Source organism: Perognathus longimembris, chromosome 13, assembly GCF_023159225.1.
Source record: "Perognathus longimembris pacificus isolate PPM17 chromosome 13, ASM2315922v1, whole genome shotgun sequence".
In the NCBI taxonomy this organism is placed as follows: Eukaryota; Metazoa; Chordata; class Mammalia; order Rodentia; family Heteromyidae; genus Perognathus; species Perognathus longimembris.
The window spans coordinates 19,091,852-19,108,967 of record NC_063173.1 but is presented as its reverse complement, the minus strand read 5'-3'; the positions used below and the strand labels follow the sequence as shown (position 1 = coordinate 19,108,967).

Genomic DNA, 17,116 nt, shown 5'->3' with positions numbered 1-17,116 from the left:
GCTGCATCAGGGAGTAAGGAGGGGCAGCCAGGGGAGTCCCGCCCCACACCCCCACAGTGGCACTTCTAAGTGGGTCAGGTGAATAGAGGGAGGGGCAGCCTAGGAAGTCCTGCCCCACACGGCCATGGTGGCACTTCTAAGTGGTCCTGCAATTGGAGGGGGCGGGGTTTCAGAGCCCCCTCCCCCTCCTGCCACGGTGTATATATAGGTTGCCTGTCTAGAAGAGAAGAGAGAGAAAGAGGAGAGAGGAAGAGAGAGAAGTGGGTGATGCCTGCCAGTGGAGCAGAGCAGAGAGGAGCCTGAGGCCTGCAGGAGAGTCCAAAGCCTGAGGCCTGTGGGAAAGTTTGAAGCCTGAGGCCTGTGGGAAAGTCCAAAGCAGAGAAGCCTAAGGCCTGTGGGGAGGCTTGAGGCCTGAGGAGAGGTGAGGCCTGCAGGAAGGAAGCTTGCTCCATTGGAGGTTTGGAGGTTGTGGTGGTTGGAGGTTAAGGAGTGGAGCTTCAGGTCAGGTCAGTTTAGTTCTGGGTAACTAGCCCAGGACAAGGTAGTCTCAGGCTAGCATTTGGAGGTGGAGGGCTGCTCTGGTTCTGGGTTTTAGGGTGTAAATAAAGTTCCTTTGTAAATAAAACCCCTTCCAACCTTCAGTTGTGCCTCTGGATTATTCTCGCTCCCAGAACACAATATGTCTTGCTTACAATGTATTTTGATCACTGTTATTCCTTCTATCATTCTTTACCCCACCTATTTATCCTCATGCCCTATCCTTTTACCAGGTTCTCTTTTCACAGCTGTACATTGAATATTGTAACTGTTTTCACCCCCATCCTTTTTCTTTCCATTTGTTTGACCTTTCCTTGAGCTCAACTGTATCTGACATAAACATGTTTCAGCTTCTTGGTATTCATTTTGTTAAAATTTAAGTCAGTTGTTTATCACATTTATTGACAGTACAAAGTATTTAAATTTTTTATTATGATTGCTGACAAGTTAATTGGTTTAAAGATATTTTATTTTTGCTTGTAGTTTTGGAAGTTTTTTTTAATTATAGAAACTGGCATGGCAATTGTTTCATCAACACTTTGAAGAAGTACTCCTTCATCTTGTAGTTTCCATTCCCCAGGATAATATTTTGAGATGATTTATTCATGTCTTTTTGTTCACTCTTTTAAATTTGAGTAGTACTCAATGTATGATTATATCACAATTTTTAAATCCATTCTGTTATTGACAATTAGGTTGTTTCTGAATTTTTGATTATTACTAATAAATCTGCATAAACCATGTCATAACATAAATTGTTAATCTCTTCCATAAATACCTTGGAATGGATTATTGTTTCTTATGGAATGAATATTTTAACTTTATAAGGAGAGTCATTGCTAAGGGAAAGTCCTAGCACCAACAGTCTGGACTTCTAGTCCATACTTCTCAGTTGTTCAAGAATGACAGTTGGTTTTTACATCAGTGCCTGTGTACCATTCTGCTCTTTCACCTCACCTCTTATACCACCCCTCCCGAGTCTCTATGTGGCAATTTTCAGGCTGGAATTTCTCCACCAATGTGACAATGTTCTGGTCTCTCAAATTGTCCTTAGGGACTCTCACCACGACACTTAATTTATCCACAAACATGTTTGTCAGGCCACCATACCCTCTCCTAAACTGCTTATTGTTTTGAGGTTTTAGATTAATCTGATGACATGAAATTAGACCTTTTTCAAGCCCCACCTTGGAAATTTCTCTTAGATTGGTTCTCACAAGTAATAATCTAAATGCCATAGGCCAAGCTATATGAACCAAATACTTGCCCTATCTCTCTCCAAACCAGTCATTTTCATCACAAAAATTGTGTGGGTTGAACAGAAGGGAAGGGTCAAACAGAGATCCTTACAGTGTTTGTTTCCCATTCTTCCTTTTGTTTATTTAGCAAACACATGAGTATGTATTCTGAGCCAGATCCCTGTCTAGTGGGGAAGATAGCACAATACACCAAGTGTTCCAATTAGTCCAATGTGTTCATCACCACAATATGTTCAAGTGCAGTACAAGGGATAGTACATATAAGCCACAGGGACAAAATTAAAGGAGTGATTGTCTTTCTTGGGAGGGTAGGAACAGTTTCACCATGGGATTGAACTAGGACTTGAAGGATAAATAAGTTTAGCAGGCAGATTACAGCATGGGAAGTAGGGCATCACTGGCATTCTAGAAGGTGTTCTAAAAGAATACATGAAAAGATATGGATGCATGGAACAGGCAAGTTTTGGTGAATAGGATCCTGTTTGGTTGGAGTATAAGAATGGCAGGAGCTGAGTGTTGGTGGTTCATGCTTATAATCCTAGCTACTCAAGAGGCTAATCCCTTAAGACTTTGGCTTAAAAAAAGGTTTCAAAGTGTTTACCAAGTGGTTATACCATTTAGTATTCCCACAAGTACATGAGTTTCCAATAGGTGCTCACTCTTGTCAATACTTGATTTCTTTTTTTATCTTTGTCAGTCTTTAAAATTATATTTATTCAAACACATAATTAGTCATTATATCATCATTGGTATCAAAGGATTACAATTTCTCCACATCCTCAAATCATCTTAATATCTGTATTTTTAGCAATTGTAATCATCCCCCTTTATAAACTCAAAGTATTTTCACAATGTCATTGATACTGATTCTTCTGGTCACTAATGATGTCGAGCATACTTTCATGTGCTTATTGATCATTTGTGTATCTTCTTTTGTGAGATATTCTAATTATCTGCCCATAAAATTTAATTCTTACATTCATTTTGATGCCAACTAAAATGAATCATGGAGAGATGAGTAACTATTTGGAGACAATATGACAATTAGAACATTTGATGGTCTTTCATGTGTCCTTGCTCTTCTGTAGGGCGTATATGGGATGCTGAGCTTGTTTTTCCTTGTACTGACATTGAAATTCTCATTCTTTTCAGGACCCAAAAGTCTTTCTGCTGAATACCTCCTTCTCATTACCCTTTGCTCAGTTTCTAGCAACAATAGCCTGGAAGTTATCCTAGATCATTCTGTCTCCCTCATGCCCTACTTACAATCAGCTTACTTTATCTTTGTATTTTTGTTTCAATTTCTGTTGTTATCCTCACTGATTAAAGGCAATTTCTGATTATTTTCTACCTTGGATCCATAAGTTTTTCTCTGAGTGATATTTCGAAATCGCCAGTCATGCTGCTTCTTTCTCTTGCTCAAAAATCAGCACACATGCTCCTTATTGCCTACCGTAGGAGATTCCAGTCTAGGCCTTTCTTAAGTAGGTCCAACTTGCTTCTTTCTCCATCTCCCACTATCTGTCTTATACCTCATATTTCTGTAAAATTAAATGCATGTAGTTTCCTGATAATTCTATATTCCTTCACATCTTTTTGTCTTTGACAATTTCATTTCATTTTCTGGGAATCCTGATAATTTATTTATACATTTTTTCCCCTATGAGAACCAGATAAGATCTGGTCGCCGTTTCATACGTTAGGCAACTGTAACCTCTCTGTACATCACTTTGAAAATAAATAAGAAAAAAAAAGATCTGCTCACTATTTTAGGGACTGAGCATAGAGAGAACTGAGTCATTGAATTGGTGAAACCACATAATAAAAAATCAATGTATTCACAGCTGAGCACCAGTGGCTTATGCCTCCAGCCTTAGCTACTCAACAGGTTGAAATCTGAGGATCATGGTTAGAAGCCAGCCTGATCAGGAAAGTCTGTGAGACTTCTCTCCAATTAACTACCAAGAAAAGCCAAAAGTAGAGTATGTCTCAATTGATTGAGCTCTAGCCTTCAGCAAACAAAAGCTCAAAGACAGTGCTCAAGTTTTGAGTTCAAGTCCCAGGACCAGCATACACACACACACACACACACACACACACACACACACACTCCTTCTAACTTTCTTCTCCCTGTTGCCTTCCTGACAGCCACCCCAGACATGATTCTTCTGTGTGACTTTAGGGTTGTAAAACAAAGATTTGATTTCTAGACAGAGGAAGTTATAGAGGATACCCTATCTCACACTCCAGATTAAGATTGAGTTTTCTGGCCTCATTATGGCCTTGTAGACAGAGGATGGTAAGATAAGAGAAAGGCTGCCAAACTTTAGCTCAGTTTGATCATTAATGTGAACAAGTTAAGAACAAGATTGATTCATGGGGCATGCAGTTTATGCATGGGGTGATTCACAGGACAAGATAAAAGATACAATTTCTTTAATATATATTCCCTCCCCTCCAATGGTTGCCTCTAGCCTGACTAACTTCTCAACCACCAAGAAAGAAATGAAAGTAACATGTATGAGAAACTGAAGTTCTGGATCTTTTATGAACTTATATCTTTTATTCCTTAATGCAAGGTAGTTTGTTGTCTCTCCATTCTTTAGAAAATATTTAGTTTTAAACATGAGGCAAACCTAGGTGCTGGTTGCTTACAACTGTAATCATAACTACTCAGGAGACTGAGATCTGAGGATCTCAGTTCCAAGCCAGCTGGGAATGAAAGTCCCCCAGACCTTATCTCTAGGAAAACAAAAGCTGAAGGAGAGGCATGGCTCAAGTAGTATAGCATCAGCCCAGAGCAAAAAAAGCCAAGTGAGAGTATGAGGTCCTGATAGGCACAACCAAACTGAACATGAAGCAACATGCTTTTTAAGGGCCAGAGAAGAGAGTGGTAAGTAAGTTGCCTGTGAGTACACAGTGTGGTAGAGTCAGGTATCTAAGTCTGAAATATCTGCAAGTCTAGGGTTTTCATATTTTCTGCAGCTGCCAAGCTTACTCTGGCCAGTCAGTTCTGTGACCTGCCAGCTAAACCAACATTGGGATTTATGCTATCCTTTGATTCCTCAGGTTGTTCAATACATTTGAAGAAGTTGGAGGAGCAGCACCTCCCTTAAGGTCAGGGGCATGGTTGAGGGGTACACAGGGTCAGAGCCAGCATTGTGCTGTGTGAAGTACTGTCACATCTGCCAGATGTACCAGCTTTCTCCATCTAAAGGGAAAATTTCATTGGTGGAAAAGTGAGTGCCCTTTTGCTGTCTCCATATCTAATGAATGATTTAAGGAAGAGACTTAGCCCAGAAAGACTCACTTTAATTATACCCAGGAAAGAGGAGCTGCTGAAACTGCCTCTCCTGGTTTATTTATGAAGATGAGTGGAAAGAGGCTTCCGAATACAGACAGGGATAGAAGAGAAAGCTGGTGATACAAGAGAAAAGAGAGAGAAGGAGTGGGGATAGAAGAGGGGAGAGCAAGGCCAGGGCTGTGATAGCTGTTGGGACATGATGGGGCTTCCATAAATCATGGGGAGAAGGCAGCATGGTAGAGGCGGAGGGGATGGACAGGCTGCTGGTGGCCACTGGCGGCTGGTGGCTTACATCCAAGTTCACTCTTCTTGGACAGTGGAGTGGCCTTGTGTATACTCTTATCATTCTGGTACTGGAAAACTTTTTTTAGAAGGTGAATCCATATCTTCTGCTGTGATATGTGAAAAATAGACTGAACCTGAGGGATTATATCCTAGTTAAATGCCTTTCTACAAATGTCCTCTAGTTCTCTCTACCATTCTTCCCTGCTCCATCTTTCTTACCTTAGATGTCTCAGTCTTTGCTAGCTTTTCTCTTCACTTATGAACAAACATTCCTTTTCCTTAATCTTCATTCACCCGTTTAAGCTCCAGTTTGTGGAATATCAAAGTGATCATATTGTCATATATCTTGTCATGAGGTAGACCAGATTGCACAGTTAGGCAAGGAGGTTGTGGCCAGTGGGTGCATTTCCTTTTTCAGGCTTCATGACTATTAGCCGCACACACTATTTGCCACGATTAGCTACAAGACATTGTCAAGATTGTATATTAACACCTACATGAAACGCTTGCTCTAGGCTCAGGTTTGTGTCCTTGGTTTATTTTCTCCATCTCCCTCATGTTGGTTCTCATTGCATGTCTCTGCTTCTGAGTCACCACAAAGCAAAGTTTATACATAATAAGGAGTGGGAACACCTATACACTCCCCCACAAAATAGTTTTATTGAGATATAATTCACATGCTGTAAACATCATCCCGTTAAGGCATACAATTCACTGATCTTTAGTATATTTTAAAAGGCATTCAGATATCATCATTCTCTAATTCTGGGACATTTTCATTGTCCCCCCCCCCCCAAAAAAACCCTCACTCCATTCACTTTTCATAGCCCCTCCTCCAGTCTCTGAGACCCACTCATTTATCATTTGTTTCTGTGAATTTATTCATTCTGGATACTTCATGTGAAGAGAATTGTGCATGATGTGGCTTTTCCACTTGGCTTATATTTTATGTTAGATATCCCAATTACAGCTACATATCTGGTGACAATTCATCGAGCCTATTTTGTGTGATTCAATGACAACTAAGCTTATATAAAAACCTAGTTCTGTTTATCTATATTCAACCCTTATGATCATTTTGGGAAGTAGATGCCACATCCATTACCTAGTAAGGAAATGAAGGCATACAGAGATTATGGTTGACCTGACATCATTGGTCTTTTAAATGGAACGACTGGGACTTAAGCCCATTACTCTATTGTTTAATTAAAAACCAGTGTTAAGGTACATGGTTTCTCTTCCAACTTCTCTCCTCTGTACCATAGTCTCTGACACTCATATGTTTGTTGTACAATGGATGTATGAACTAGGCAATCAATCAGCTGAGCTGTGAAGTGTAGGGAGGAGGGAGTGGCCTCTGGGTGTGCCACACACAGGCTGCTGCTGCTCTGGCTGAGCTAAGCAGTGGCATGAACACAGCAGGCTTCATCTCCCTTGCTGTGCAGTACATGCTTCCTGCCTGTCCCGGGGATGTGCTGTGTTCAATCTGGGCACTCCTCATGGGGCCATTAGTGTGCCACTGGGGTGCACCAGTGCAACCTGCCCAGGCATTCCTGAGGGCTGCACACTTGGAGAGGACAACTTCCTTACAAATCAGAGTAGATGGCAATTGGAACCCAGTGGTGACTGGGTCATTCAAAGTAATTTAAAGCATGGATTGATTTCTCAGCTGGTGAGAGTGTCAATGTCCTGCTTCTTATTTTTGCTTCATTGTGCAAATTACATGATGTGGAAAAGTAACAGGCAAATTAACCCTTGTATAACATAGGCTGGAGGAATAGACAGAAATTTTGCTTGTAGTGCAGTCTTAATGTTTGTAGGGCATGGCAACAGGGACAGAGAAAAGAGGAGGCCCAGGTCCTAGGTATCTACAGAACTCCCCAACCTACATGTGAGCTGGTCTATGGGCTCTGGACAGAGGTTGTGCCATCCCCTGAGACCTGTGGCTTGTGGTGCCATGGTGTGACACTGGGTGAAATGGTAAGTTGAATACAAAGCCAGATCTATCAGACATTTACTCACTGGTAAGGATCCCTCTTTCTTTGGTAACTCTGGAAGCAGATCACTTATTCTGTTTCTGACCATTGCTTCCCAATTGCTATGGCATCATCTGGAACTAATAGCACTTTGCTTAAATCTCTTCAAGGCAAAAGGTTCGATGGTTCCATGGACAACCCACCTTCTGCTCTTCTCTTTATTCCCGCCATTCGCAGAACACAGACTTTAGGTGCTTCCATGTTTCACTCAGCCTCAAGGTCTTTGCACACAGTTTTGTCTTTCTGGAATACATGTCCTTTTTGGGGGTGGTGGTGGTGGTGGCAAACTCAATTTAAATGTCACTTCTTTGGGGAAGCATTTTCTGATTTCACACCTCATTCCTGTACTATTACCTACTTCCAACCTTCTGTATTCCTCTATCAACAGCATTTGTCAAAATGGTAATTAAATAATTAGGGTATAATTGGTTGCTTAATCACTGCCTTTTCTGCTACAGGGTTGGCTCTGAGAGCAGACATCATGCAGCCCTGCACACCTTTGTCTCTCTAGTGGAGATACAGCTTAGCATGATTGGATGGATGAGTATCATTCTGGCAGGTGGCCCTGAGATACTAACGTGGCGTTTCTTGGATGGTTGCTGATTAGTAATTACATTTAGTTCTGAGAATTACCTTTTCACTTGTATATAAACCCAGATTCCATATGGTTGGGTCTTGCCATATGCCCAGAAGTAGAGTTCAACACCCATCTCAAAATTTCCTACATCTTGAGCTCATTTTCTCTCTTGACTTTGACTACCTCATTCTCCTTATTTTTAGTTGATACATTGATTTAACTCCTTGGCTGTGTGAGTGAACAAAAGGGTACAATGACCATCAATAAGTGCTAGGGATTTGTAAGTACATTAATTAGAAGACTCTCCCTAAAGTCTAGGCAAGAGATTATGGTTGATTAGAAGCCAAAGGCAGGAATGGGCACATCTGAAGATACATTTAGAAGAAAAATTTGATAAAGGGTGTCCAGATGATTAGTACAGCTGCTCATGGTGACTTCATCATCCTGTTTTCTAGGGGTTAAGTTTTAAATCTTGTCCTTTTCTGAGATACAAAGTAGAAGCTTGATGGCATACTCTTCCAAATACCATTTCTTGGGAGGGGATTCCTTTCCAGAGAGAACCAAAGAGGGATACAGTACCACTCCCTTGCTGGATTGGAACCTGAAACCTGTTCTCCTTTACTGTGACAATGCGAGAGCCAGTCACAAAATGGCAGGGAGAAACCAGTACGGGAAGAACCCGAGCCTTTGCTGTCATTAGTGAGTTGTTGAGTGTAGTGGGTTCTGGAGGTCACCAGAATTCTGGGAATGTAATACAACGAATGTTTCTCAATATCTTAAAAAATGTAAATTGCTATTATAAAGGTGATGTACAGAGGTGTTGCAGTTACATAGGTCCGGAAAAAAGCCTTTTTCTTTTTGGACAATGTCACCCACTCCCTTGTTCTCTCCCAGTTTATTTCCCAATATATTAAGACTGCTGGTTGGATTTTCTATTACTTACAGCAGCCCTGATATAAGGTGGACAGAAGTAATTCAGTGGGTCCAGAAGTGCTGCTGGCTTGCTGGAGGCTCCCCAGTAACATGGGGAGGTGGCATCATATCTTAGGACACTAGGACTCAGAGATTCCTTTGGACTTACTCAAGGATGGAGTTGAGACAGGAAGGTAGTTTTTCCAGTTGGCAAAGGACAGAAAATGATCCACATCAAACAATCCCTCCTTGGTGTTTTCATTATGCATTTAAATGATTTTTCTGAACATCAGCTTAAATTCTATTCCTACTCTTCTTAGATAATATAATTTGAGGAATTCCCACTCCCAAGAGAAACTGCTGTGTTACAATAGCTACAATAGAGATCAATACGTAGGAAAAAGGGAGGAAAAGAGTTTTCTATTATTCCACAACCAACACAATCAAATTGTTTGCTCTGCCCGTGTATCCCTGCAATTCTTATCCCTATTGAGGCAAAAATGTACAGAATGGTAATCATAGTTTAGGTAGCATTAATGTTTTCACGAAGATGTGATGCCCTTGCCACGAAGTGCCTAAATTTTTCCAGCTTGATAATTTTTATACATGTATTCATTTCTGTAACCACTCCCAAGTTCAAACTAGAAAACATTTGTTGGGATATCATTCTATTGTTTGTTTTTTAAATGTAATGTCATAACAGAAACATGTGTTACCTTGATATGCATCCTCAGAATTGTTTGGTATACTATACAATCTTCATATTTCTCACTACTAAAGACTTTGAAAATTGAATCAGATGGCTTTCTCATAGATAGCTGGGCCAACCCACATCACTGGATAAATGTTATCAAATTCTTCCAAACCATAAGTAATGCTTGAATGATCTATAGAGGTCAAAAATTGGCAGACTGTAGGCTGGTTTCTGCCTATACTTATTTGCTAGCCTTCCATGGAGTTGGCACACACAGTTCTTTTTTCTTTGTAAAAAGATCGATTTGAATTATGTTTCAAACTTTAAAACTCCAGAGAGCTCCCATGCAAATATTCATTTTTTTTTTTTTTTTTTTTTTTTTACTTTTTGCTTCTTTGAAGAGGCAGATCTAGTTTCCTGGGTCATGTTCTCTGCAGCAGCAATCCTGTTTTGTTAAATAGGGCTTTCTTCCTTTGAAGGAGCATGGGCTCCTTGGTTTTCCATGGTCCCTATGACTCAGAATTTTCTTACATCAGGAGTATAAATTAATTTACAGCATTTTCATGAGTTGAATAGTCATTAGGGTTTGCCATTCTAGGCACATGAGTTTTTTTCATAATGCCTAGTAAGAGGTCATTTACACAGAAGGTTGCACATAACTCCAAGAAATAATACATAAAAGTATGTTCAAGAGAGCATGGTGAGAAAAAGAACAACTATTTTGTCTAAAAAATAATGAAGACAATGACTGCTATGACTCCAACCCAGCCAGGTCTTCTGTGAGCCTCGGTTTCCTCAGATTTCAAGCAATAACAGTGATAACTGCTTTATTGATGATTGTAAGGACTTAGTGCTTGGGCCACTGGGTAATCAATAAATGATGGTGCAGTACAAATAATTATATTGGGAATTGCTCTCGGTGATCAATTAATATATCCAATTCTAGTTCTTGGATGACAAAGTTTGTTTATTTAATTTTTTGTTTATTTATTTTTGCTGGCCCTAGGGCTTGAACTTAGGACCTGGGCACTGTCCCTGAGCCTTTTGGCTCAAGATTAATGCCCTATCATTTATCTGCAGTTCCAATTCCAGATTTTTGATGGTTAATTGGAGATAAGATTGTCACAGACTTACCAGCCTGGGCTGGCTTTGAATCATAATCCTCAGATCTCAGCCTCCTGATTAGCTAGGATTACATACATGAGCCACCAGCACCATGTGGCAAAGTTTATTTTTATAAAAGTAAGATTTAATTTCCTCTTCATTCAGATGACCTCCAGAGACACTTATAAAGCCTTAAATAACAGCAACAATAATAATTGTAAGTGGTTAGGATTTAATAATGCTGTGGCTGAGTGTCTAAAGATGACCTTAATATTGAGATTTAATTGAAATTGTAAATTTAAATGTGTTGACTTGTTTGACCATGCTCAGGAGGTTAGATGGGAGAAAATTGGTGCTTAGCTTTGTTTGAATAGATGTTTCTTTTTCTTTCTTACTCTTTTTCTTTCTTCTTTTCCCTTCATTTTTTTGGGAGTGTGTGTGTGAATCCTGGGGCTTGAAAAAAAAGCTTGATCTTTTTGCTAAAGGTAGTACTGTACTACTTGAGCTACAGATCCACTTCTGTTTATTGGGGAGGTTAATTGGAGATAAGGGTCTCATGGATTTTTCTGTCTAAGCTGGCTTTGAACCACATTCCTCAGACCTTAGCTTCCTAAGTAGCTAGGATTTCAGGCATGAGCTATGGGCATCTTGCTGGAATGGATGTTTCTTTGGGAGAATCATGGTGTCCTGCTGCCCTGTTTGGCATTTTTCTATGGTGGTTGACAGGCCAAGGGATTTTTTGAAGAGAATCTCTAATAATGTATAGAGGCCTCGCACCCAGAATTTGGGGAACACAAAGTACTAACCTCAGTAGGAGGTCCTTGAAGAAGTTATTTCATACATAATCCTATTTTCTACTGAAAAGCCTACTAGAAATCCTCTATTGCATCCACCCTCAGAAAGTCTACTAATTGAATTTACTTCCTTTTATCTAGACTTACATCTCCTTACCTGAACCACAGTTCACTCTTCACATAGCATTTAGGGTGATCATTATAAATCTCAACTCATATCACCATAACCCTGCTTCTTAATAACCTTCCATGATTCTCATTTCACTCCGTATAAAATTCAAACTCAGCATAGTACATGAGGCTCTATATGACTGTTTGCCAACCAAGTTTATTTCATGCAATACAACCCCCCTTGTTTATTATACTCCATCAACATTGATTATGTGGTTTGGCAATAATAAGATTGATGAACACATTTCAACTTCAAGATTAAGTAAGATATGTCTTCATATCAATAAATTGAAATTCACTTATTTTTAAGTTTGGCATCATTAATGGGTTGATTTGGCACCCCCTACTGGTAACATATGATATTATAACCCAGCTCTATTAGGCGTTATCATTGTTCAAAAAATAGAACAGTAAAGAAGCAAAATATTTGGCCTGTGAATGAGACTTAAGGATGTCTCATATGTGGGAGAATACTGAATTCTGGATGAGAGGAACTAGATAAAATTAATAAAATGATAAATGTTTAAAGGAAAAGTAAGCCTCTAAATGTAGGGACTTTTACTCTTAGGGCTACAGTTTCCTCCTGTCTATCTAATATATACATATATATGTATATATACACACACACACACACATATATCTATATGTATTTATAGTTAATTTTCCTGGTCTCCCTTTTAAAACTCTCTTATGTAGGTTTAGTTATCATTTTAAGACCACATGGACTCTCAGCTCTTGTAATCCAAGAACATGTGGCTTATAAGCATAAGAGTGCTCTGAATTCATGCTTACTCAGGTTGTATGGCTTACTACCATGTCTGCTTTCTAAACTAGGGTGGCACTGTAATAATGAAATTGACATGATTATCATCTATGAATTTACTTATCTTGTCTGTATTATATGTAACTCTATAACCTCTACCAATTCCTCTTCCCTCAGGCCCACTTCCATTATTTTTGTAAAAGCAACTAAGTAAAAATAGTGGTAGTGATGATAGTGATGGTGGTATTAGTCTGGATTCACCCAAGGGGACAAAGTCACAAAGGCCTGGTGTAAAATTCCAGATTTCCCATTTTTTATTTTTGTACTTCTCTGAGTTTCAGTTTTTCTTCACAACATTAAAATGGCAAGGTCAGATGATTGTGATAATTGAATAGATGTATGAGAAGTGACCTTTGCACTCAATAAACATTCTTTTGCCCCATTCTCAAGTGTATTGGCCTGTTTCAGAGGCATATGGAAATAGTGAAAACCAGAAATGACTGCTTTTGTGATATAATGTCAGGCAGTGGGTGGCATAGATATATTTGGATTTCAGCTCCTTCACACAATTCTGACAGCATAGTATAGAGGTGACTTCCTGGTCTGCATACATATGTCAGCTGGGCCTTGCTTTTATGATTCCAGTATGAGTATCCTGTTCCTTGGTTCTGGCTTATATTAGTAATTGATCCTATTCAAAGGTTTGATGGAAAAGATATTCTTTGATTAAGTTCTGTGCAGTGATATGAGCTATTTCTTGGATCTATTCCTTTCTCTTCAGCCCCTTCACCACTGTCATGATTCAAGACCTCATCATTTCCTGCATGCATCACTGCACCAACCCCCTAACAGCTTTCCCTGCTGCTGGGTTCTTCCTCTCTGATCCATCCTTCTCAGCAGGCAGAGCAATCTTTCAAAAACATGCCTGTGCTGTCAACCCTTTGCTTGAAAGCCTTCTGTGACAACCTGCTTTCCAACCCTAAACGTTCTCAGCTTCTGGTGTCATGACACTGGTTTGTCACATCAATTCCAAGATGTTTATCCATCCATTGAACAAATATTTGTTGCGAATTGACTCTGTGTCAGCTGCTGGTGTGTTTGGGAGGGTATATCATGAAACAAAACAGACAAAAATATCCAGGTTGTCAGAAACTCATTACTAACAAGAGTTAAAGCCCTAAAGTCTGTGAATAATTTATTTGAATATTATGGTGGATACATTTTATTTCCATAATAACATTACCTTAAATCACTTGCATGATGAGGCATTTCTTAGTGGGGAATAGAGAGGGGATTTATAGTTAGTAGTAGGGGAATTGTGTATGAATCTGAGTATGCCTTTGACAGCATGTGTATAAACAATACCACAGTTTATCTGAAGGAAACTATTAAATATTGCTGCTGGTCTACAAAATATAGTACAAATTCTTTAACTTTTATTGATTGGCCTCTGTTTGTTCTATCTCCTACTGTATACTTGCTTGTTCTTACTCCTTAAAGATCTTTCATATTGATTTAACTCCATGCAGAAGAAGAGTTTCCGTCAAAGATAACTGAAACATACAAATAATTTTCTTCTAAGGCTAGGGGTCCCATCTCTGTGAGAGAAGAGACTAAGTTCATGTTGGGAACTACAAGCAGGAACATAAAGGGGAACTGGTGGGATCATCAGAATACCACTAATAGATGTGTTTTAGAAAAGTATATTTCTTGGCAGCTAATGAAAATAGGTACAATTGTGATGATAAAGATGAAAACATACTGCTATTAGCATATCTTTATTCAACCAAAAATGCATAACAAACACATTGCAGGATAGAATAGCTTTGGAGGATGAAGAAGTAAAATGTTATGTAGGAATTAGCTTTATTTTGTTCTGTTATAAGAAAAAAATGGATAAAATGTACTAGAGGAAAAGACCTTTATTATCAGCCAGACACAAAACAACCCTCAAGCAATGTCACAGCAACCCAGGCCTGACGGATTTTGCAGTCACAATTGTTCTCATGTCACAGAGTAGACTTCCAATTGACTTGCTATTACAGCTTCACGTCTGAGCACATGCCCAAGTCATTTCCTATATTCAATCAGAATATAGATTTCATCCCAATTTTTTCAACTCCAAATGTTAAGACTCTTCCAATGGATGATGTCAAAGGCCATGCTTGACACAACCATGGCAGCTTGAAGAGGAAGAAAACAACGCATCATAGAAGCTACTCTTGTATAGATTTAAAAAAAAATTTAAAAAATGTGAAGGAATAACTTCATTAGTACAGGTATGGTTTGATGGAGATCTAGTCAGGAGGCAACCAGTTTGTATTTGGATGGAGCTTCTCCAGTAATATCTAGGATATTAAGTTTGGATGGTTGCTGATTCATTAGGACATGATCCTCCCAGAGGTAAGAGAGAACTGAACATCAAAGACAGCCTGTGATATGTATATGTGTCTTGAAGCAGGAAATGGAAGTGCAAACACTAAGGCTTGAATCATTCAGGAGGATGTGAGGAGGTAACTTTGGGAAATTATGTTACAAGGTTCTTACACAGTTCTTAAAGAACTATGCCTCATTCTTTTCTGTCCTCATAAATAGGGCTCACAATTCTCTCTCAAAAAATGCCATTGCAAATTGTTTTGGTGTTGATGGGTGGCATTGATGACAGGCAGTGAGGGGCCATTTTGGGGTGACCCTCACTTTGTAATTAACCCTCCTCATTAGTGGTTCACTTGCCTCCGATGGGCAGTAGGCACATGTTAGTGGGTATGTAACTGCCAAACTGGGCTGGACAAGCCATTTGCTGGCATCCTAATTGTCTCCAATCATAGGGAAATGAATTACAGGGAGAAGAGTAATGAGAAGTGGAGCACTCTGGCAGCCAGCCAAAGGCTCCAGTTAGCTGCAAAGCCCAGCAATCTGTGTCAGAGCAGCATGCTGGCAGGGGACCTAGGCTGTTCATGGGAGGCTGTGGGGCTGGGGGAAGGGTGGCAGCACCAGGATAGAATAGCTGACTGAGAGAGAGAGAAAGAGAGAGAGAGAGAGAGAGAGAGAGAGAGAGAGAGAGAGAGAGAGAGAGAGAGAGAGAGAGAGAGAGAGAGAGAAGAGATTTGAGTTTCTTCTTTTCCCAAAGACATCATTTTTTTCTTCTGTTCATTCTTTCCTCTCTTCTGATCCTCAGGAGCCTCCGAATCCCCTTTAGCCATTGAATTAGTCACGTTTCTGTAAAGAACACACTAGCAGGTGATTTTATGTGTGTTTATATATGTGCATGCCTGCATGCATATAATACAGAATATATTATTTATGTTATATATGTGCATACATATACATTGAAGGGAGGGAGATAGAGAGAAAGAGGAAAGAAGGAGAGAAAAGGAAAAAAGGACGAATGTGTGTGTGTGTACGCGCGCATGTGGAGGCTACTAGCTAAGGCCACCGTCTTTCATGTGCCCACTTGGATTCCCAGGAAAGCTTATAGTATAGATCAAAAATCTGAGCACAGGAGCAGAGGACTGGAGAATAGGACTGTCCCAGCTTATGCGACCAGACAGAATAGATTAAATTGTTTTTTTGCCCTTTACTTCTTTCTAGGCTGTCAATAGATTGGATGATGTCTATTCTCATTGAGAAGGAACATCTGCTTCACGCAACTCACAAATTCAAATACTTCTGTCTTCCAGGAAGACCTTTGGTTATGTGGACATCCTATAGCCTAGTTAAGTTGGCACATAAAATGAACCATCACCACAACGATCTTGAAAGCTCAGGAAAGTGAAGGGAGGGCAGGAAAGGAACACAGAGAAAGGAACTTGATAAAGGAGTATGCATGAATCTAAATTAGGGAGCAAAAAGGATCACAGTAAATGTTGATCTCCATCCTGCCTTGAGTTCCTGGTCTGGGGATGGAGCAGCTGATGGTTCTGGTCTTTTGGACCAGGGTGCAGTTCTTCTTTTTTTTATTATTAATTGAACATAAAATTTTTTTTACAAGGTGTTGTGCAAAGAGGGTGCAGTTACATAGTAGGGCAGTGTGTACATTTCTTGTGATATCTTACAACCTGTTTTTCCATCCCTTGTCTAGGTCAGGTAGATCCATATGCAATATACAATGTATCAAGCACATATACAGTGTTCACAGACTTGGTCTCTACTGTCTCTCCATCTCCCTTTGTTAACAGTCATATATCAGGGAGATCATGCCCCTTTGTTTTCTGTGTTCTAGGCTTGTCTCACTCAACATTATTTGTTTGAGTTCTGACCATTTCCCTGCGAATAACAATATTTCACCATTCCTAATCGCTATGTAGTATTCCATTGTGTATAAGTACCATATTTTTTGGATCCATTCATCTGTGGAGGGGCATCTGGGTTGTTTCCAAATTTTGGGTATTGTGAATTGTGCCGCGATAAACATGGAAGTACAAATGTCCTTTTGATATCTTGGGTTTTTCTGTTTAGGATAGATGCCTAGGAGTGGTATGGCTGGGTCATAGGGTAGGACTATATTGAGCTTTTTGAGAAACCTCCATACTGTTCTCCAAAGTGGTTGTACTAATTTGCACTCCCACCAACAATGGAGAAGGGTTCCTCTTTCCCCACAGCCCCTCCAGCATTTGTTGTTTCCTGAGTTCAGAGTATAGGCCATTCTAACTGGGGTGAGGTGGTATCTCAGGGTTGTTT

General features: G+C 39.7%; 1 long non-coding RNA gene across 1 annotated transcript; it reads left to right on the top strand.

Moving 5' to 3' along the window:
- The first annotated feature begins 476 nt into the window (after positions 1-476).
- Positions 477-16,866, top strand: LOC125361183. The gene is made up of 3 exons (XR_007212913.1): positions 477-681; positions 3,258-3,263; positions 16,856-16,866. It is a non-coding gene; the product is annotated as an uncharacterized LOC125361183 (long non-coding RNA).
- The last annotated feature ends 250 nt before the right edge of the window (positions 16,867-17,116 follow it).